Genomic DNA, 22,234 nt, shown 5'->3' on the forward strand with positions numbered 1-22,234 from the left:
ATTTTAAAGGATGTTAGTAATGAAACTTTACATCGTTGGCTTTCATGTCTTTTTATAACTTTGCAATATAGAACTAATCCATATTTTGTTTCTCACATTAGGGCGCATTCTTCACTTCCTGGATTTTTAGTGGAAGGAAATGCAAGAGCGGACAAGCTGACAATGGTCATTTCTAACACATTGCCAAATATTTTTGAACAAGCAAAATTGAGTCATGCCTTTTTCCACCAAAATGCACAAGCACTCATGCGAATGTTCCAAATCACTAAAAGTCAAGCTAAAGCTATCATTCATACTTGCCCTGACTGTCAATTGGTACAACCTCCTGTTTCTACAGGAGCAATCAACCCCCGAGGCTTACAAAGCCTACAGTTGTGGCAAACAGGTGTTACTAAATAGCCTTCTTTTGGTAAATTTAAAAATATTCATGTTTCCATAGACACGTTCTCTGGTGCAGTTTTTGCTTCCCTTCACACAGGTGAAACTGGCAGCCATGCCTGTCATCATTTCCTGCAAGCTTTTGCTTCATTGGGTATACCCCAAGAAGTAAAAACTGACAATGGTCCCGCATACATATCTCAAAAATTGGCCACATTTTTAAATGAATGGGGTGTTCGACACATTTTTGGTATTCCCCACTCTCCCACAAGCCAAGCAATCATTGAAAGAACACATCAAACCTTAAAACGCATATTAGATCAACAGAGAGGGGGAACGGAAATCACCCCACAGATGAGACTGAGTAAGGCTTTGTATGGTTTTAATTTTCTAAATAGTTCAAGTACAGAACCAGATCCACCAATCTTTAGACACTTTTCAAATAGCACACAGGCAAAACTGAAAGAACATCCTCCTCTTCTAATTAGAAACCCTGACTCTGGACAGATGGAAGGCCCGTTTCAATTAATAACGTGGGGCAAAGGGTATGCTTCTATTTCCACAGGTGCTGGAAGAATTAAGTGGGTTCCTGCCAAAAACGTCAAAACGTATCGCACTTCAGAACCTGTTGTCGAGCCTAGAACTGAGGAAGCGAGTACGCAGACGTGGACCGAATGGAAGGATCCCGGGTCTCGCCTGACGCCTCTTGTGCCTGACGTTCTTTGTGCATCGGTGGAACCCATGAACTCTGATTTTGTGCCAATGTTATTTATGAGTATACGAATTGAATGCTGAATGTTTGTTTAACAAAGCTAGTTTTTGGCTGAAAATTTAGGTTATTGTTTTTGTTTAGAAAGAATTCTGCCAAAACTTAGTTCTTGAAAGAGATGGGGCAGAATCAAATGGTATACTTGTTTTGCTTGATTTTAATTGTTTTTTGTCGTGCAGATTTGCCTGTGGATCAACCGAAAACGAATGTTTGGGTGACCTTAGCCAAGGCTGCCGGATCGGATACTATATGCCTGTCTAATTCGGAACCAGAAAAGCCTTTCTCAACCTGTTTGGTTGGTGTGCCAGTGAAAGAGTTTCCTTTGGTCAGAAAAGAATCCAATGGTAAACCAGGTGGAATTGACAATGGAAACAGTCCTTCCTTCAATTGGAACATTTGTTCGAAAAAACTTCTCAGGGCAGCAAATGTTTCAAACAGTTGGGATGTGTTTCTGGAGACGGACCAATATCCACGGCAATTGCCAAAAGGGTATTGGATCATTTGCGGAGACAGAGGTTGGCAAGGCATTCCAGCCCACCTTGAAGGTGGCCCTTGTAGCATTGGTATGCTTACCATAATTGCCCCCACTGCCAAAGCAGTGATGAAAAAGAAACAAAGGAAAACAAGAGCTGTTCCTCATTATGATGAGAACTGTCAGAGTGATTTTATGCCTTGGAATGCCGCCAGAAGGCTTTCAGCAGGTATATTTCTACCCCAATTGGCTTCAGCTGTGGCATTGAGACAATTAGATCGAGTTGGATGTTGGCTGAGCAAACAAGCTAATGCCACATCCTCCGCAATCAGTGATATGTTGACCGATGTTGATAGTATTAGACATGCTACTCTTCAAAACAGAGCAGCCATTGATTTTCTCTTACTGGCACAAGGACATGGTTGTGAGGAATTGGAAGGATTGTGTTGTATGAATTTGTCTGATCATTCCGAATCCATTCACAAAAGCATTCAAAAATTAAAGGATCTGACAGCCCAAATTAAAGAAGATGGAGGTTCCTGGTTGGATGATTTGTTTCAAAATTGGAGTTTTGCACCTTGGCTAAGGCAACTTTGCAAGATAGGTCTTTACATATTAGGTGTTCTAATACTGATATTGATAGTGGCACCTTGTATACTCTGTTGTCTTCGGCGAATGATGAACAAAACAGTCCGAGAAGTTTTTGTCATTCAAGCAGGAGAACTAGGAAGTAGAAGCACAGAGAGTGTACGAAATCTCACGAAAGCAGTAGATGAGGGTATTGACATGAACGAAGGTTTTGAATTAAGGCCTTGGAATCGACCAGAGTTTTTTGAACGATGCCTTGTGACTGTTGCCAAACGTGATTCATATCTCTCTTTCAGGGATTGGGTCTTCACAGCATTAAGTTGCTGTGCTGTAATATAGCAATGCTTCAGTTTAGTGAAAATAGGTCTTCAGCAGATAATAAGCAGAAATTTTGCAATAGAGCTATGAAACGCAAATAGCAAGCGACAAGAAAATGAAAGCTTCTGGGTCAAAGAGAGAGGGGGAAATGTTGGAATCCATAAGGTTAGAGGATTTTTAAGAAATGGTTACAAAGAAGTATGTAGGCCTTAGACTGGAGTTTTGTTAGCATTGCAGAAAAGTTTCCCATGCAAGCAGAAAAAGTTTTCCATGCAAGCAGAAAAGTTTCCCAAGCAGTAGACGTGACAAATAACAATAGGCTTCTGTAGAATAGGCTTTAGGATGGCAACAAGGTTATTTAATGTATATCTTTAGAAGGTTAGCATGAATAGAACTCTGTTCTTTGTCTCTTATCAACTAGTCTTTGTTTTAGCTATGATTACCTATGTTTTATAAGATTGGATAGAATGCTTGTCAAGATGTGTTTTCTGTGTCTGATTGGCTGAATTCTAGTCTGAGATGATTTTATGTATTGCTGTATGAGCCCTGTTGAAGGAGACATTTTTTGGTGTGGATCAGTGAGCTGTCATGTCTCCATTTTGTATTTTGAGACTGATGTGCTGGAAATAAAAGCAAAAATCTCTTCACTGGTCTGGTTACCATGTTATCCTTATTTGGATATTTTGCCGCGACCTAGTGGGTTCCTTTTTTAAGGCGTGGGCTCCTGACACCATTGGACTTATACCTGTCCCGTCCCCCGCATATTGGTGCCTCGTGTGAGGACGTAGAATAGAAGAAAAAGAAAGAAAAATCGTGGAAGTACCAGCTGCGGAGACCCAAGTGTTAACAAGGAGCACACTGTATCATCTCTCCCGCCGAAGCCAAGAAAATTGTAAGTAACTTATCTCGGGAGAGCGCTTGGGTGACGTTGGGAGGCAAAATAGCGAAAAAGAAAATTATTAAAAGAACACAAAAATGGGAACGAATTTATCAAAAGTTGAATGGGATGTTTTTCATCAATTAGAGACAATGTTACAAGAAAAAGGTCACTCTGAAATTTCAAAAACTGAGCTTAAAAACTTACTTATCTGGGTTAAAGCGAATACGCAAGATTTAAATCTGCAGTCTGCATTTACTTTTCATTTTTGGGATCAGATAAACTGGAGAATCTATAATCTAGTCTCTCTCAAAAAAGATGAAAGCTTAAGAGAACTTATGCCGGTTTGTAGAGCGCTGTTGGAGCACTGTTTTAAACAAACTGATAATAATAAGATCAACTTGGACTCAGAAAACAAAGCTTCTTGTTCTGTCTCATTAAATTCCAGTAAACCGGAGACTGTGTGAGTATCGGAGAATGTTACAAGTGTTGTTGCAAATGCTGAAAGTATTGCTTTGAACTCTGTTGAACAAAATCTTTCTTCTCTCTCTCTGGGAAAAAATGAGACTCTTTTGGACTTTTCTTCGCGTTGTTCTGTTAATGTAAAAATATGTGACTCTTGTAAGGGGGATGGAACAAAGTGTGTAAAAGATGGAAATGAAAAAGTGACTGTACTTCCTAAAATTGTTTGTGCAGGGACACTGAAACCTGAATTGGATTCTGTTGGGCCTGGGGTGGAGGCTGAGGTGGCTGCTTCCACTCGGGAAATTGTGTTCCGGGGAACTCTTTTTCAGTTAAGCAAAAACAGGGTTGTTCTGGTGTTTGTCAATCTATAGATACAGAGAAAGAAAAATTGGCTTTAAGGGTGGAGTCCTTTGAAAGGAAGAGATGGAAGAAACTCGCGACTGTGTTGTTGCTGAAATTCAAAAAGCTGGACTTGAAATCTCTGCAACGAAAATTCAACAAGTTTCACCTTAGAAGTACCTGGGATGGAAGATGATGGAAGACGATGGAAGACGACAATAATACCACAGAAAATTCAGATCCGAACCAGAGTCAACAACCTACAAGAGTTACAACAACTTCTAGGAGAAATCAACTGGGTCAGACCGATGTTGGGAATCACCAATGATGAACTGAGTCCGCTCTTCCATTTGCTGAGAGGAAGTTGCGACATCACTTCGCCAAGAACTTTAACCCCTGAAGCTCGTGCTGCTCTCGACAAAGTCACAGAAGCTCTTCAAAAAAGACAAGCTCATCGCTGCGTTCCTGAAAATCCTTTCTTTCTTGCAATCTTAGGAGAGAAGATGCAGCTTTGTGGTCTCATTTTCCAGTGGGATGCCACAGAACAAGATCCTTTGTTAATAATGGAATGGGTTTTTCCTCCCTACAGGTTTTCAAAGACCATTTGCTCAGTTTTAGAAATGATTGCATACATTATAATTAAGGCTAAAACCAGATTGTTAACTTTGGCAGGTCAAGAATGTTCAGTTATCTATTTGCCATTGAAAAATGATTATTTCAATTGGGCAATGCAAAATTCTGATGATTTACAATATGCATTCTTAGGTTTTCCAGGTGTTTGTTCCATACACTATCCAGCTCACAAACTACTGCAAGCAAAATTGAGTTTCAGAGAAAAACCTAAATTAAGTGAAGAACCTTTACATGCTGTGACTCTCTTCACTGATGGCTCTGGTAAAAGCCACAAGTCCGTTGTGACTTGGTTTAATACAAAGACTGATGTTTGGGAATCTGATATTCAAACAGTAGAGGGATCCCCTCAAATTGTTGAGCTTGCTGCAGTAGTTTGAGCTTTTCAGCTGTTTCCTCAGCCTTTTAATTTGGTCACAGATTCTGCTTATGTTGCTAATGTAGTCAGGAGAATAGAAGGTTCCATTTTAAAGGATGTTAGTAATGAAACTTTACATCGTTGGCTTTCATGTCTTTTTATAACTTTGCAATATAGAACTAATCCATATTTTGTTTCTCACATTAGGGCGCATTCTTCACTTCCTGGATTTTTAGTGGAAGGAAATGCAAGAGCGGACAAGCTGACAATGGTCATTTCTAACACATTGCCAAATATTTTTGAACAAGCAAAATTGAGTCATGCCTTTTTCCACCAAAATGCACAAGCACTCATGCGAATGTTCCAAATCACTAAAAGTCAAGCTAAAGCTATCATTCATACTTGCCCTGACTGTCAATTGGTACAACCTCCTGTTTCTACAGGAGCAATCAACCCCCGAGGCTTACAAAGCCTACAGTTGTGGCAAACAGGTGTTACTAAATAGCCTTCTTTTGGTAAATTTAAAAATATTCATGTTTCCATAGACACGTTCTCTGGTGCAGTTTTTGCTTCCCTTCACACAGGTGAAACTGGCAGCCATGCCTGTCATCATTTCCTGCAAGCTTTTGCTTCATTGGGTAGACCCCAAGAAGTAAAAACTGACAATGGTCCCGCATACATATCTCAAAAATTGGCCACATTTTTAAATGAATGGGGTGTTCGACACATTTTTGGTATTCCCCACTCTCCCACAAGCCAAGCAATCATTGAAAGAACACATCAAACCTTAAAATGCATATTAGATCAACAGAGAGGGGGAACGGAAATCACCCCACAGATGAGACTGAGTAAGGCTTTGTATGGTTTTAATTTTCTAAATAGTTCAAGTACAGAACCAGATCCACCAATCTTTAGACACTTTTCAAATAGCACACAGGCAAAACTGAAAGAACATCCTCCTCTTCTAATTAGAAACCCTGACTCTGGACAGATGGAAGGCCCGTTTCAATTAATAACGTGGGGCAAAGGGTATGCTTCTATTTCCACAGGTGCTGGAAGAATTAAGTGGGTTCCTGCCAAAAACGTCAAACCGTATCGCACTTCAGAACCTGTTGTCGAGCCTAGAACTGAGGAAGCGAGTACGCAGACGTGGACCGAATGGAAGGATCCCGTGTCTCGCCTGACGCCTCTTGTGCCTGACGTTCTTTGTGCATCGGTGGAACCCATGAACTCTGATTTTGTGCCAATGTTATTTATGAGTATACGAATTGAATGCTGAATGTTTGTTTAACAAAGCTAGTTTTTGGCTGAAAATTTAGGTTATTGTTTTTGTTTAGAAAGAATTCTGCCAAAACTTAGTTCTTGAAAGAGATGGGGCAGAATCAAATGGTATACTTGTTTTGCTTGATGTTAATTGTTTTTTGTCGTGCAGATTTGCCTGTGGATCAACCGAAAACGAATGTTTGGGTGACCTTAGCCAAGGCTGCCGGATCGGATACTATATGCCTGTCGAATTCGGAACCAGAAAAGCCTTTCTCAACCTGTTTGGTTGGTGTGCCAGTGAAAGAGTTTCCTTTGGTCAGAAAAGAATCCAATGGTAAACCAGGTGGAATTGACAATGGAAACAGTCCTTCCTTCAATTGGAACATTTGTTCGAAAAAACTTCTCAGGGCAGCAAATGTTTCAAACAGTTGGGATGTGTTTCTGGAGACGGACCAATATCCACGGCAATTGCCAAAAGGGTATTGGATCATTTGCGGAGACAGAGGTTGGCAAGGCATTCCAGCCCACCTTGAAGGTGGCCCTTGTAGCATTGGTATGCTTACCATAATTGCCCCCACTGCCAAAGCAGTGATGAAAAAGAAACAAAGGAAAACAAGAGCTGTTCCTCATTATGATGAGAACTGTCAGAGTGATTTTATGCCTTGGAATGCCGCCAGAAGGCTTTCAGCAGGTATATTTCTACCCCAATTGGCTTCAGCTGTGGCATTGAGACAATTAGATCGAGTTGGATGTTGGCTGAGCAAACAAGCTAATGCCACATCCTCCGCAATCAGTGATATGTTGACCGATGTTGATAGTATTAGACATGCTACTCTTCAAAACAGAGCAGCCATTGATTTTCTTTTACTGGCACAAGGACATGGTTGTGAGGAATTTGAAGGATTGTGTTGTATGAATTTGTCTGATCATTCTGAATCCATTCACAAAAGCATTCAAAAATTAAAGGATCTGACAGCCCAAATTAAAGAAGATGGAGGTTCCTGGTTGGATGATTTGTTTCAAAATTGGAGTTTTGCACCTTGGCTAAGGCAACTTTGCAAGATAGGTCTTTACATATTAGGTGTTCTAATACTGATATTGATAGTGGCACCTTGTATACTCTGTTGTCTTCGGCGAATGATGAACAAAACAGTCCGAGAAGTTTTTGTCATTCAAGCAGGAGAACTAGGAAGTAGAAGCACAGAGAGTGTACGAAATCTCACGAAAGCAGTAGATGAGGGTATTGACATGAACGAAGGTTTTGAATTAAGGCCTTGGAATCGACCAGAGTTTTTTGAACGATGCCTTGTGACTGTTGCCAAACGTGATTCATATCTCTCTTTCAGGGATTGGGTCTTCACAGCATTAAGTTGCTGTGCTGTAATATAGCAATGCTTCAGTTTAGTGAAAATAGGTCTTCAGCAGATAATAAGCAGAAATTTTGCAATAGAGCTATGAAACGCAAATAGCAAGCGACAAGAAAATGAAAGCTTCTGGGTCAAAGAGAGAGGGGGAAATGTTGGAATCCATAAGGTTAGAGGATTTTTAAGAAATGGTTACAAAGAAGTATGTAGGCCTTAGACTGGAGTTTTGTTAGCATTGCAGAAAAGTTTCCCATGCAAGCAGAAAAAGTTTTCCATGCAAGCAGAAAAGTTTCCCAAGCAGTAGACGTGACAAATAACAATAGGCTTCTGTAGAATAGGCTTTAGGATGGCAACAAGGTTATTTAATGTATATCTTTAGAAGGTTAGCATGAATAGAACTCTGTTCTTTGTCTCTTATCAACTAGTCTTTGTTTTAGCTACGATTACCTATGTTTTATAAGATTGGATAGAATGCTTGTCAAGATGTGTTTTCTGTGTCTGATTGGCTGAATTCTAGTCTGAGATGATTTTATGTATTGCTGTATGAGCCCTGTTGAAGGAGACATTTTTTGGTGTGGATCAGTGAGCTGTCATGTCTCCATTTTGTATTTTGAGACTGATGTGCTGGAAATAAAAGCAAAAATCTCTTCACTGGTCTGGTTACCATGTTATCCATATTTGGATATTTTGCCGCGACCTAGTGGGTTCCTTTTTTAAGGCGTGGGCTCCTGACACCATTGGACTTATACCTGTCCCGTCCCCCGCATATTGGTGCCTCGTGTGAGGACGTAGAATAGAAGAAAAACAAAGAAAAATCGTGGAAGTACCAGCTGCGGAGACCCAAGTGTTAACAAGGAGCACACTGTATCATCTCTCCCGCCGAAGCCAAGAAAATTGTAAGTAACTTATCTCGGGAGAGCGCTTGGGTGACGTTGGGAGGCAAAATAGCGAAAAAGAAAATTATTAAAAGAACACAAAAATGGGAACGAATTTATCAAAAGTTGAATGGGATGTTTTTCATCAATTAGAGACAATGTTACAAGAAAAAGGTCACTCTGAAATTTCAAAAACTGAGCTTAAAACCTTACTTATCTGGGTTAAAGCGAATACGCAAGATTTAAATCTGCAGTCTGCATTTACTTTTCATTTTTGGGATCAGATAAACTGGAGAATCTATAATCTAGTCTCTCTCAAAAAAGATGAAAGCTTAAGAGAACTTATGCCGGTTTGTAGAGCGCTGTTGGAGCACTGTTTTAAACAAACTGATAATAATAAGATCAACTTGGACTCAGAAAACAAAGCTTCTTGTTCTGTCTCATTAAATTCCAGTAAACCGGAGACTGTGTGAGTATCGGAGAATGTTACAAGTGTTGTTGCAAATGCTGAAAGTATTGCTTTGAACTCTGTTGAACAAAATCTTTCTTCTCTCTCTCTGGGAAAAAATGAGACTCTTTTGGACTTTTCTTCGCGTTGTTCTGTTAATGTAAAAATATGTGACTCTTGTAAGGGGGATGGAACAAAGTGTGTAAAAGATGGAAATGAAAAAGTGACTGTACTTCCTAAAATTGTTTGTGCAGGGACACTGAAACCTGAATTGGATTCTGTTGGGCCTGGGGTGGAGGCTGAGGTGGCTGCTTCCACTCGGGAAATTGTGTTCCGGGGAACTCTTTTTCAGTTAAGCAAAAACAGGGTTGTTCTGGTCTTTGTCAATCTATAGATACAGAGAAAGAAAAATTGGCTTTAAGGGTGGAGTCCTTTGAAAGGAAGAGATGGAAGAAACTCGCGACTGTGTTGTTGCTGAAATTCAAAAAGCTGGACTTGAAATCTCTGCAACGAAAATTCAACAAGTTTCACCTTAGAAGTACCTGGGATGGAAGATGATGGAAGACGATGGAAGACGACAATAATACCACAGAAAATTCAGATCCGAACCAGAGTCAACAACCTACAAGAGTTACAACAACTTCTAGGAGAAATCAACTGGGTCAGACCGATGGTGGGAATCACCAATGATGAACTGAGTCCGCTCTTCCATTTGCTGAGAGGAAGTTGCGACATCACTTCGCCAAGAACTTTAACCCCTGAAGCTCGTGCTGCTCTCGACAAAGTCACAGAAGCTCTTCAAAAAAGACAAGCTCATCGCTGCGTTCCTGAAAATCCTTTCTTTCTTGCAATCTTAGGAGAGAAGATGCAGCTTTGTGGTCTCATTTTCCAGTGGGATGCCACAGAACAAGATCCTTTGTTAATAATGGAATGGGTTTTTCCTCCCTACAGGTTTTCAAAGACCATTTGCTCAGTTTTAGAAATGATTGCATACATTATAATTAGGGCTAGAACCAGATTGTTAACTTTGGCAGGTCAAGAATGTTCAGTTATCTATTTGCCATTGAAAAATGATTATTTCAATTGGGCAATGCAAAATTCTGATGATTTACAATATGCATTCTTAGGTTTTCCAGGTGTTTGTTCCATACACTATCCAGCTCACAAACTACTGCAAGCAAAATTGAGTTTCAGAGAAAAACCTAAATTAAGTGAAGAACCTTTACATGCTGTGACTCTCTTCACTGATGGCTCTGGTAAAAGCCACAAGTCCGTTGTGACTTGGTTTAATCAAAAGACTGATGTTTGGGAATCTGATATTCAAACAGTAGAGGGATCCCCTCAAATTGTTGAGCTTGCTGCAGTAGTTTGAGCTTTTCAGCTGTTTCCTCAGCCTTTTAATTTGGTCACAGATTCTGCTTATGTTGCTAATGTAGTCAGGAGAATAGAAGGTTCCATTTTAAAGGATGTTAGTAATGAAACTTTACATCGTTGGCTTTCATGTCTTTTTATAACTTTGCAATATAGAACTAATCCATATTTTGTTTCTCACATTAGGGCGCATTCTTCACTTCCTGGATTTTTAGTGGAAGGAAATGCAAGAGCGGACAAGCTGACAATGGTCATTTCTAACACATTGCCAAATATTTTTGAACAAGCAAAATTGAGTCATGCCTTTTTCCACCAAAATGCACAAGCACTCATGCGAATGTTCCAAATCACTAAAAGTCAAGCTAAAGCTATCATTCATACTTGCCCTGACTGTCAATTGGTACAACCTCCTGTTTCTACAGGAGCAATCAACCCCCGAGGCTTACAAAGCCTACAGTTGTGGCAAACAGGTGTTACTAAATAGCCTTCTTTTGGTAAATTTAAAAATATTCATGTTTCCATAGACACGTTCTCTGGTGCAGTTTTTGCTTCCCTTCACACAGGTGAAACTGGCAGCCATGCCTGTCATCATTTCCTGCAAGCTTTTGCTTCATTGGGTAGACCCCAAGAAGTAAAAACTGACAATGGTCCCGCATACATATCTCAAAAATTGGCCACATTTTTAAATGAATGGGGTGTTCGACACATTTTTGGTATTCCCCACTCTCCCACAAGCCAAGCAATCATTGAAAGAACACATCAAACCTTAAAACGCATATTAGATCAACAGAGAGGGGGAACGGAAATCACCCCACAGATGAGACTGAGTAAGGCTTTGTAGGGTTTTAATTTTCTAAATAGTTCAAGTACAGAACCAGATCCACCAATCTTTAGACACTTTTCAAATAGCACACAGGCAAAACTGAAAGAACATCCTCCTCTTCTAATTAGAAACCCTGACTCTGGACAGATGGAAGGCCCGTTTCAATTAATAACGTGGGGCAAAGGGTATGCTTCTATTTCCACAGGTGCTGGAAGAATTAAGTGGGTTCCTGCCAAAAACGTCAAACCGTATCGCACTTCAGAACCTGTTGTCGAGCCTAGAACTGAGGAAGCGAGTACGCAGACGTGGACCGAATGGAAGGATCCCGGGTCTCGCCTGACGCCTCTTGTGCCTGACGTTCTTTGTGCATCGGTGGAACCCATGAACTCTGATTTTGTGCCAATGTTATTTATGAGTATACGAATTGAATGCTGAATGTTTGTTTAACAAAGCTAGTTTTTGGCTGAAAATTTAGGTTATTGTTTTTGTTTAGAAAGAATTCTGCCAAAACTTAGTTCTTGAAAGAGATGGGGCAGAATCAAATGGTATACTTGTTTTGCTTGATTTTAATTGTTTTTTGTCGTGCAGATTTGCCTGTGGATCAACCGAAAACGAATGTTTGGGTGACCTTAGCCAAGGCTGCCGGATCGGATACTATATGCCTGTCTAATTCGGAACCAGAAAAGCCTTTCTCAACCTGTTTGGTTGGTGTGCCAGTGAAAGAGTTTCCTTTGGTCAGAAAAGAATCCAATGGTAAACCAGGTGGAATTGACAATGGAAACAGTCCTTCCTTCAATTGGAACATTTGTTCGAAAAAACTTCTCAGGGCAGCAAATGTTTCAAACAGTTGGGATGTGTTTCTGGAGACGGACCAATATCCACGGCAATTGGCAAAAGGGTATTGGATCATTTGCGGAGACAGAGGTTGGCAAGGCATTCCAGCCCACCTTGAAGGTGGCCCTTGTAGCATTGGTATGCTTACCATAATTGCCCCCACTGCCAAAGCAGTGATGAAAAAGAAACAAAGGAAAACAAGAGCTGTTCCTCATTATGATGAGAACTGTCAGAGTGATTTTATGCCTTGGAATGCCGCCAGAAGGCTTTCAGCAGGTATATTTCTACCCCAATTGGCTTCAGCTGTGGCATTGAGACAATTAGATCAAGTTGGATGTTGGCTGAGCAAACAAGCTAATGCCACATCCTCCGCAATCAGTGATATGTTGACCGATGTTGATAGTATTAGACATGCTACTCTTCAAAACAGAGCAGCCATTGATTTTCTTTTACTGGCACAAGGACATGGTTGTGAGGAATTGGAAGGATTGTGTTGTATGAATTTGTCTGATCGTTCTGAATCCATTCACAAAAGCATTCAAAAATTAAAGGATCTGACAGCCCAAATTAAAGAAGATGGAGGTTCCTGGTTGGATGATTTGTTTCAAAATTGGAGTTTTGCACCTTGGCTAAGGCAACTTTGCAAGATAGGTCTTTACATATTAGGTGTTCTAATACTGATATTGATAGTGGCACCTTGTATACTCTGTTGTCTTCGGCGAATGATGAACAAAACAGTCCGAGAAGTTTTTGTCATTCAAGCAGGAGAACTAGGAAGTAGAAGCACAGAGAGTGTATGAAATCTCACGAAAGCAGTAGATGAGGGTATTGACATGAACGAAGGTTTTGAATTAAGGCCTTGGAATCGACCAGAGTTTTTTGAACGATGCCTTGTGACTGTTGCCAAACGTGATTCATATCTCTCTTTCAGGGATTGGGTCTTCACAGCATTAAGTTGCTGTGCCGTAATATAGCAATGCTTCAGTTTAGTGAAAATAGGTCTTCAGCAGATAATAAGCAGAAATTTTGCAATAGAGCTATGAAACGCAAATAGCAAGCGACAAGAAAATGAAAGCTTCTGGGTCAAACAGAGAGGAGGAAATGTTGGAATCCATAAGGTTAGAGGATTTTTAAGAAATGGTTACAAAGAAGTATGTAGGCCTTAGACTGGAGTTTTGTTAGCATTGCAGAAAAGTTTCCCATGCAAGCAGAAAAAGTTTTCCATGCAAGCAGAAAAGTTTCCCAAGCAGTAGACGTGACAAATAACAATAGGCTTCTGTAGAATAGGCTTTAGGATGGCAACAAGGTTATTTAATGTATATCTTTAGAAGGTTAGCATGAATAGAACTCTGTTCTTTGTCTCTTATCAACTAGTCTTTGTTTTAGCTACGATTACCTATGTTTTATAAGATTGGATAGAATGCTTGTCAAGATGTGTTTTCTGTGTCTGATTGGCTGAATTCTAGTCTGAGATGATTTTATGTATTGCTGTATGAGCCCTGTTGAAGGAGACATTTTTTGGTGTGGATCAGTGAGCTGTCATGTCTCCATTTTGTATTTTGAGACTGATGTGCTGGAAATAAAAGCAAAAATCTCTTCACTGGTCTGGTTACCATGTTATCCATATTTGGATATTTTGCCACGGCCTAGTGGGTTCCTTTTTTAAGGCGTGGGTTCCTGACACTATTGGACTTATACCTGTCCCGTCCCCCGCATATTGGTGCCTCGTGTGAGGACGTAGAATAGAAGAAAAACAAAGAAAAATCGTGGAAGTACCAGCTGCGGAGACCCAAGTGTTAACAAGGAGCACACTGTATCATCTCTCCCGCCGAAGCCAAGAAAATTGTAAGTAACTTATCTCGGGAGAGCGCTTGGGTGACGTTGGGAGGCAAAATAGCGAAAAAGAAAATTATTAAAAGAACACAAAAATGGGAACGAATTTATCAAAAGTTGAATGGGATGTTTTTCATCAATTAGAGACAATGTTACAAGAAAAAGGTCACTCTGAAATTTCAAAAACTGAGCTTAAAAACTTACTTATCTGGGTTAAAGCGAATACGCAAGATTTAAATCTGCAGTCTGCATTTACTTTTCATTTTTGGGATCAGATAAACTGGAGAATCTATAAACTAGTCTCTCTCAAAAAAGATGAAAGCTTAAGAGAACTTATGCCGGTTTGTAGAGCGCTGTTGGAGCACTGTTTTAAACAAACTGATAATAATAAGATCAACTTGGACTCAGAAAACAAAGCTTCTTGTTCTGTCTCATTAAATTCCAGTAAACCGGAGACTGTGTGAGTATCGGAGAATGTTACAAGTGTTGTTGCAAATGCTGAAAGTATTGCTTTGAACTCTGTTGAACAAAATCTTTCTTCTCTCTCTCTGGGAAAAAATGAGACTCTTTTGGACTTTTCTTCGCGTTGTTCTGTTAATGTAAAAATATGGGACTCTTGTAAGGGGGATGGAACAAAGTGTGTAAAAGATGGAAATGAAAAAGTGACTGTACTTCCTAAAATTGTTTGTGCAGGGACACTGAAACCTGAATTGGATTCTGTTGGGCCTGGGGTGGAGGCTGAGGTGGCTGCTTCCACTCGGGAAATTGTGTTCCGGGGAACTCTTTTTCAGTTAAGCAAAAACAGGGTTGTTCTGGTGTTTGTCAATCTATAGATACAGAGAAAGAAAAATTGGCTTTAAGGGTGGAGTCCTTTGAAAGGAAGAGATGGAAGAAACTCGCGACTGTGTTGTTGCTGAAATTCAAAAAGCTGGACTTGAAATCTCTGCAACGAAAATTCAACAAGTTTCACCTTAGAAGTACCTGGGATGGAAGATGATGGAAGACGATGGAAGACGACAATAATACCACAGAAAATTCAGATCCGAACCAGAGTCAACAACCTACAAGAGTTACAACAACTTCTAGGAGAAATCAACTGGGTCAGACCGATGGTGGGAATCACCAATGATGAACTGAGTCCGCTCTTCCATTTGCTGAGAGGAAGTTGCGACATCACTTCGCCAAGAACTTTAACCCCTGAAGCTCGTGCTGCTCTCGACAAAGTCACAGAAGCTCTTCAAAAAAGACAAGCTCATCGCTGCGTTCCTGAAAATCCTTTCTTTCTTGCAATCTTAGGAGAGAAGATGCAGCTTTGTGGTCTCATTTTCCAGTGGGATGCCACAGAACAAGATCCTTTGTTAATAATGGAATGGGTTTTTCCTCCCTACAGGTTTTCAAAGACCATTTGCTCAGTTTTAGAAATGATTGCATACATTATAATTAGGGCTAGAACCAGATTGTTAACTTTGGCAGGTCAAGAATGTTCAGTTATCTATTTGCCATTGAAAAATGATTATTTCAATTGGGCAATGCAAAATTCTGATGATTTACAATATGCATTCTTAGGTTTTCCAGGTGTTTGTTCCATACACTATCCAGCTCACAAACTACTGCAAGCAAAATTGAGTTTCAGAGAAAAACCTAAATTAAGTGAAGAACCTTTACATGCTGTGACTCTCTTCACTGATGGCTCTGGTAAAAGCCACAAGTCCGTTGTGACTTGGTTTAATCAAAAGACTGATGTTTGGGAATCTGATATTCAAACAGTAGAGGGATCCCCTCAAATTGTTGAGCTTGCTGCAGTAGTTTGAGCTTTTCAGCTGTTTCCTCAGCCTTTCAATTTGGTCACAGATTCTGCTTATGTTGCTAATGTAGTCAGGAGAATAGAAGGTTCCATTTTAAAGGATGTTAGTAATGAAACTTTACATCGTTGGCTTTCATGTCTTTTTATAACTTTGCAATATAGAACTAATCCATATTTTGTTTCTCACATTAGGGCGCATTCTTCACTTCCTGGATTTTTAGTGGAAGGAAATGCAAGAGCGGACAAGCTGACAATGGTCATTTCTAACACATTGCCAAATATTTTTGAACAAGCAAAATTGAGTCATGCCTTTTTCCACCAAAATGCACAAGCACTCATGCGAATGTTCCAAATCACTAAAAGTCAAGCTAAAGCTATCATTCATACTTGCCCTGACTGTCAATTGGTACAACCTCCTGTTTCTACAGGAGCAATCAACCCCCGAGGCTTACAAAGCCTACAGTTGTGGCAAACAGGTGTTACTAAATAGCCTTCTTTTGGTAAATTTAAAAATATTCATGTTTCCATAGACACGTTCTCTGGTGCAGTTTTTGCTTCCCTTCACACAGGTGAAACTGGCAGCCATGCCTGTCATCATTTCCTGCAAGCTTTTGCTTCATTGGGTAGACCCCAAGAAGTAAAAACTGACAATGGTCCCGCATACATATCTCAAAAATTGGCCACATTTTTAAATGAATGGGGTGTTCGACACATTTTTGGTATTCCCCACTCTCCCACAAGCCAAGCAATCATTGAAAGAACACATCAAACCTTAAAACGCATATTAGATCAACAGAGAGGGGGAACGGAAATCACCCCACAGATGAGACTGAGTAAGGCTTTGTAGGGTTTTAATTTTCTAAATAGTTCAAGTACAGAACCAGATCCACCAATCTTTAGACACTTTTCAAATAGCACACAGGCAAAACTGAAAGAACATCCTCCTCTTCTAATTAGAAACCCTGACTCTGGACAGATGGAAGGCCCGTTTCAATTAATAACGTGGGGCAAAGGGTATGCTTCTATTTCCACAGGTGCTGGAAGAATTAAGTGGGTTCCTGCCAAAAACGTCAAACCGTATCGCACTTCAGAACCTGTTGTCGAGCCTAGAACTGAGGAAGCGAGTACGCAGACGTGGACCGAATGGAAGGATCCCGGGTCTCGCCTGACGCCTCTTGTGCCTGACGTTCTTTGTGCATCGGTGGAACCCATGAACTCTGATTTTGTGCCAATGTTATTTATGAGTATACGAATTGAATGCTGAATGTTTGTTTAACAAAGCTAGTTTTTGGCTGAAAATTTAGGTTATTGTTTTTGTTTAGAAAGAATTCTGCCAAAACTTAGTTCTTGAAAGAGATGGGGCAGAATCAAATGGTATACTTGTTTTGCTTGATTTTAATTGTTTTTTGTCGTGCAGATTTGCCTGTGGATCAACCGAAAACGAATGTTTGGGTGACCTTAGCCAAGGCTGCCGGATCGGATACTATATGCCTGTCGAATTCGGAACCAGAAAAGCCTTTCTCAACCTGTTTGGTTGGTGTGCCAGTGAAAGAGTTTCCTTTGGTCAGAAAAGAATCCAATGGTAAACCAGGTGGAATTGACAATGGAAACAGTCCTTCCTTCAATTGGAACATTTGGTCCAACAAACTTCTCAGGGCAGCAAATGTTTCAAACAGTTGGGATGTGTTTCTGGAGACGGACCAATATCCACGGCAATTGCCAAAAGGGTATTGGATCATTTGCGGAGACAGAGGTTGGCAAGGCATTCCAGCCCACCTTGAAGGTGGCCCTTGTAGCATTGGTATGCTTACCATAATTGCCCCCACTGCCAAAGCAGTGATGAAAAAGAAACAAAGGAAAACAAGAGCTGTTCCTCATTATGATGAGAACTGTCAGAGTGATTTTATGCCTTGGAATGCCGCCAGAAGGCTTTCAGCAGGTATATTTCTACCCCAATTGGCTTCAGCTGTGGCATTGAGACAATTAGATCAAGTTGGATGTTGGCTGAGCAAACAAGCTAATGCCACATCCTCCGCAATCAGTGATATGTTGACCGATGTTGATAGTATTAGACATGCTACTCTTCAAAACAGAGCAGCCATTGATTTTCTTTTACTGGCACAAGGACATGGTTGTGAGGAATTGGAAGGATTGTGTTGTATGAATTTGTCTGATCGTTCTGAATCCATTCACAAAAGCATTCAAAAATTAAAGGATCTGACAGCCCAAATTAAAGAAGATGCAGGTTCCTGGTTGGATGATTTGTTTCAAAATTGGAGTTTTGCACCTTGGCTAAGGCAACTTTGCAAGATAGGTCTTTACATATTAGGTGTTCTAATACTGATATTGATAGTGGCACCTTGTATACTCTGTTGTCTTCGGCGAATGATGAACAAAACAGTCCGAGAAGTTTTTGTCATTCAAGCAGGAGAACTAGGAAGTAGAAGCACAGAGAGTGTACGAAATCTCACGAAAGCAGTAGATGAGGGTATTGACATGAACGAAGGTTTTGAATTAAGGCCTTGGAATCGACCAGAGTTTTTTGAACGATGCCTTGTGACTGTTGCCAAACGTGATTCATATCTCTCTTTCAGGGATTGGGTCTTCACAGCATTAAGTTGCTGTGCCGTAATATAGCAATGCTTCAGTTTAGTGAAAATAGGTCTTCAGCAGATAATAAGCAGAAATTTTGCAATAGAGCTATGAAACGCAAATAGCAAGCGACAAGAAAATGAAAGCTTCTGGGTCAAAGAGAGAGGGGGAAATGTTGGAATCCATAAGGTTAGAGGATTTTTAAGAAATGGTTAAAAAGAAGTATGTAGGCCTTAGACTGGAGTTTTGTTAGCATTGCAGAAAAGTTTCCCATGCAAGCAGAAAAAGTTTTCCATGCAAGCAGAAAAGTTTCCCAAGCAGTAGACGTGACAAATAACAATAGGCTTCTGTAGAATAGGCTTTAGGATGGCAACAAGGTTATTTAATGTATATCTTTAGAAGGTTAGCATGAATAGAACTCTGTTCTTTGTCTCTTATCAACTAGTCTTTGTTTTAGCTACGATTACCTATGTTTTATAAGATTGGATAGAATGCTTGTCAAGATGTGTTTTCTGTGTCTGATTGGCTGAATTCTAGTCTGAGATGATTTTATGTATTGCTGTATGAGCCCTGTTGAAGGAGACATTTTTTGGTGTGGATCAGTGAGCTGTCATGTCTCCATTTTGTATTTTGAGACTGATGTGCTGGAAATAAAAGCAAAAATCTCTTCACTGGTCTGGTTACCATGTTATCCATATTTGGATATTTTGCCGCGACCTAGTGGGTTCCTTTTTTAAGGCGTGGGCTCCTGACACCATTGGACTTATACCTGTCCCGTCCCCCGCATATTGGTGCCTCGTGTGAGGACGTAGAATAGAAGAAAAACAAAGAAAAATCGTGGAAGTACCAGCTGCGGAGACCCAAGTGTTAACAAGGAGCACACTGTATCATCTCTCCCGCCGAAGCCAAGAAAATTGTAAGTAACTTATCTCGGGAGAGCGCTTGGGTGACGTTGGGAGGCAAAATAGCGAAAAAGAAAATTATTAAAAGAACACAAAAATGGGAACGAATTTATCAAAAGTTGAATGGGATGTTTTTCATCAATTAGAGACAATGTTACAAGAAAAAGGTCACTCTGAAATTTCAAAAACTGAGCTTAAAACCTTACTTATCTGGGTTAAAGCGAATACGCAAGATTTAAATCTGCAGTCTGCATTTACTTTTCATTTTTGGGATCAGATAAACTGGAGAATCTATAATCTAGTCTCTCTCAAAAAAGATGAAAGCTTAAGAGAACTTATGCCGGTTTGTAGAGCGCTGTTGGAGCACTGTTTTAAACAAACTGATAATAATAAGATCAACTTGGACTCAGAAAACAAAGCTTCTTGTTCTGTCTCATTAAATTCCAGTAAACCGGAGACTGTGTGAGTATCGGAGAATGTTACAAGTGTTGTTGCAAATGCTGAAAGTATTGCTTTGAACTCTGTTGAACAAAATCTTTCTTCTCTCTCTCTGGGAAAAAATGAGACTCTTTTGGACTTTTCTTCGCGTTGTTCTGTTAATGTAAAAATATGTGACTCTTGTAAGGGGGATGGAACAAAGTGTGTAAAAGATGGAAATGAAAAAGTGACTGTACTTCCTAAAATTGTTTGTGCAGGGACACTGAAACCTGAATTGGATTCTGTTGGGCCTGGGGTGGAGGCTGAGGTGGCTGCTTCCACTCGGGAAATTGTGTTCCGGGGAACTCTTTTTCAGTTAAGCAAAAACAGGGTTGTTCTGGTGTTTGTCAATCTATAGATACAGAGAAAGAAAAATTGGCTTTAAGGGTGGAGTCCTTTGAAAGGAAGAGATGGAAGAAACTCGCGACTGTGTTGTTGCTGAAATTCAAAAAGCTGGACTTGAAATCTCTGCAACGAAAATTCAACAAGTTTCACCTTAGAAGTACCTGGGATGGAAGATGATGGAAGACGATGGAAGACGACAATAATACCACAGAAAATTCAGATCCGAACCAGAGTCAACAACCTACAAGAGTTACAACAACTTCTAGGAGAAATGAACTGGGTCAGACCGATGCTGGGAATCACCAATGATGAACTGAGTCCGCTCTTCCATTTGCTGAGAGGAAGTTGCGACATCACTTCGCCAAGAACTTTAACCCCTGAAGCTCGTGCTGCTCTCGACAAAGTCACAGAAGCTCTTCAAAAAAGACAAGCTCATCGCTGCGTTCCTGAAAATCCTTTCTTTCTTGCAATCTTAGGAGAGAAGATGCAGCTTTGTGGTCTCATTTTCCAGTGGGATGCCACAGAACAAGATCCTTTGTTAATAATGGAATGGGTTTTTCCTCCCTACAGGTTTTCAAAGACCATTTGCTCAGTTTTAGAAATGATTGCATACATTATAATTAAGGCTAGAACCAGATTGTTAACTTTGGCAGGTCAAGAATGTTCAGTTATCTATTTGCCATTGAAAAATGATTATTTCAATTGGGCAATGCAAAATTCTGATGATTTACAATATGCATTCTTAGGTTTTCCAGGTGTTTGTTCCATACACTATCCAGCTCACAAACTACTGCAAGCAAAATTGAGTTTCAGAGAAAAACCTAAATTAAGTGAAGAACCTTTACATGCTGTGACTCTCTTCACTGATGGCTCTGGTAAAAGCCACAAGTCCGTTGTGACTTGGTTTAATCAAAAGACTGATGTTTGGGAATCTGATATTCAAACAGTAGAGGGATCCCCTCAAATTGTTGAGCTTGCTGCAGTAGTTTGAGCTTTTCAGCTGTTTCCTCAGCCTTTTAATTTGGTCACAGATTCTGCTTATGTTGCTAATGTAGTCAGGAGAATAGAAGGTTCCATTTTAAAGGATGTTAGTAATGAAACTTTACATCGTTGGCTTTCATGTCTTTTTATAACTTTGCAATATAGAACTAATCCATATTTTGTTTCTCACATTAGGGCGCATTCTTCACTTCCTGGATTTTTAGTGGAAGGAAATGCAAGAGCGGACAAGCTGACAATGGTCATTTCTAACACATTGCCAAATATTTTTGAACAAGCAAAATTGAGTCATGCCTTTTTCCACCAAAATGCACAAGCACTCATGCGAATGTTCCAAATCACTAAAAGTCAAGCTAAAGCTATCATTCATACTTGCCCTGACTGTCAATTGGTACAACCTCCTGTTTCTACAGGAGCAATCAACCCCCGAGGCTTACAAAGCCTACAGTTGTGGCAAACAGGTGTTACTAAATAGCCTTCTTTTGGTAAATTTAAAAATATTCATGTTTCCATAGACACGTTCTCTGGTGCAGTTTTTGCTTCCCTTCACACAGGTGAAACTGGCAGCCATGCCTGTCATCATTTCCTGCAAGCTTTTGCTTCATTGGGTAGACCCCAAGAAGTAAAAACTGACAATGGTCCCGCATACATATCTCAAAAATTGGCCACATTTTTAAATGAATGGGGTGTTCGACACATTTTTGGTATTCCCCACTCTCCCACAAGCCAAGCAATCATTGAAAGAACACATCAAACCTTAAAACGCATATTAGATCAACAGAGAGGGGGAACGGAAATCACCCCACAGATGAGACTGAGTAAGGCTTTGTATGGTTTTAATTTTCTAAATAGTTCAAGTACAGAACCAGATCCACCAATCTTTAGACACTTTTCAAATAGCACACAGGCAAAACTGAAAGAACATCCTCCTCTTCTAATTAGAAACCCTGACTCTGGACAGATGGAAGGCCCGTTTCAATTAATAACGTGGGGCAAAGGGTATGCTTCTATTTCCACAGGTGCTGGAAGAATTAAGTGGGTTCCTGCCAAAAACGTCAAACCGTATCGCACTTCAGAACCTGTTGTCGAGCCTAGAACTGAGGAAGCGAG

The sequence above is a fragment of the Melospiza melodia genome, chromosome W (assembly GCF_035770615.1).
Source record: "Melospiza melodia melodia isolate bMelMel2 chromosome W, bMelMel2.pri, whole genome shotgun sequence".
Lineage (NCBI taxonomy): Eukaryota > Metazoa > Chordata > Aves > Passeriformes > Passerellidae > Melospiza > Melospiza melodia.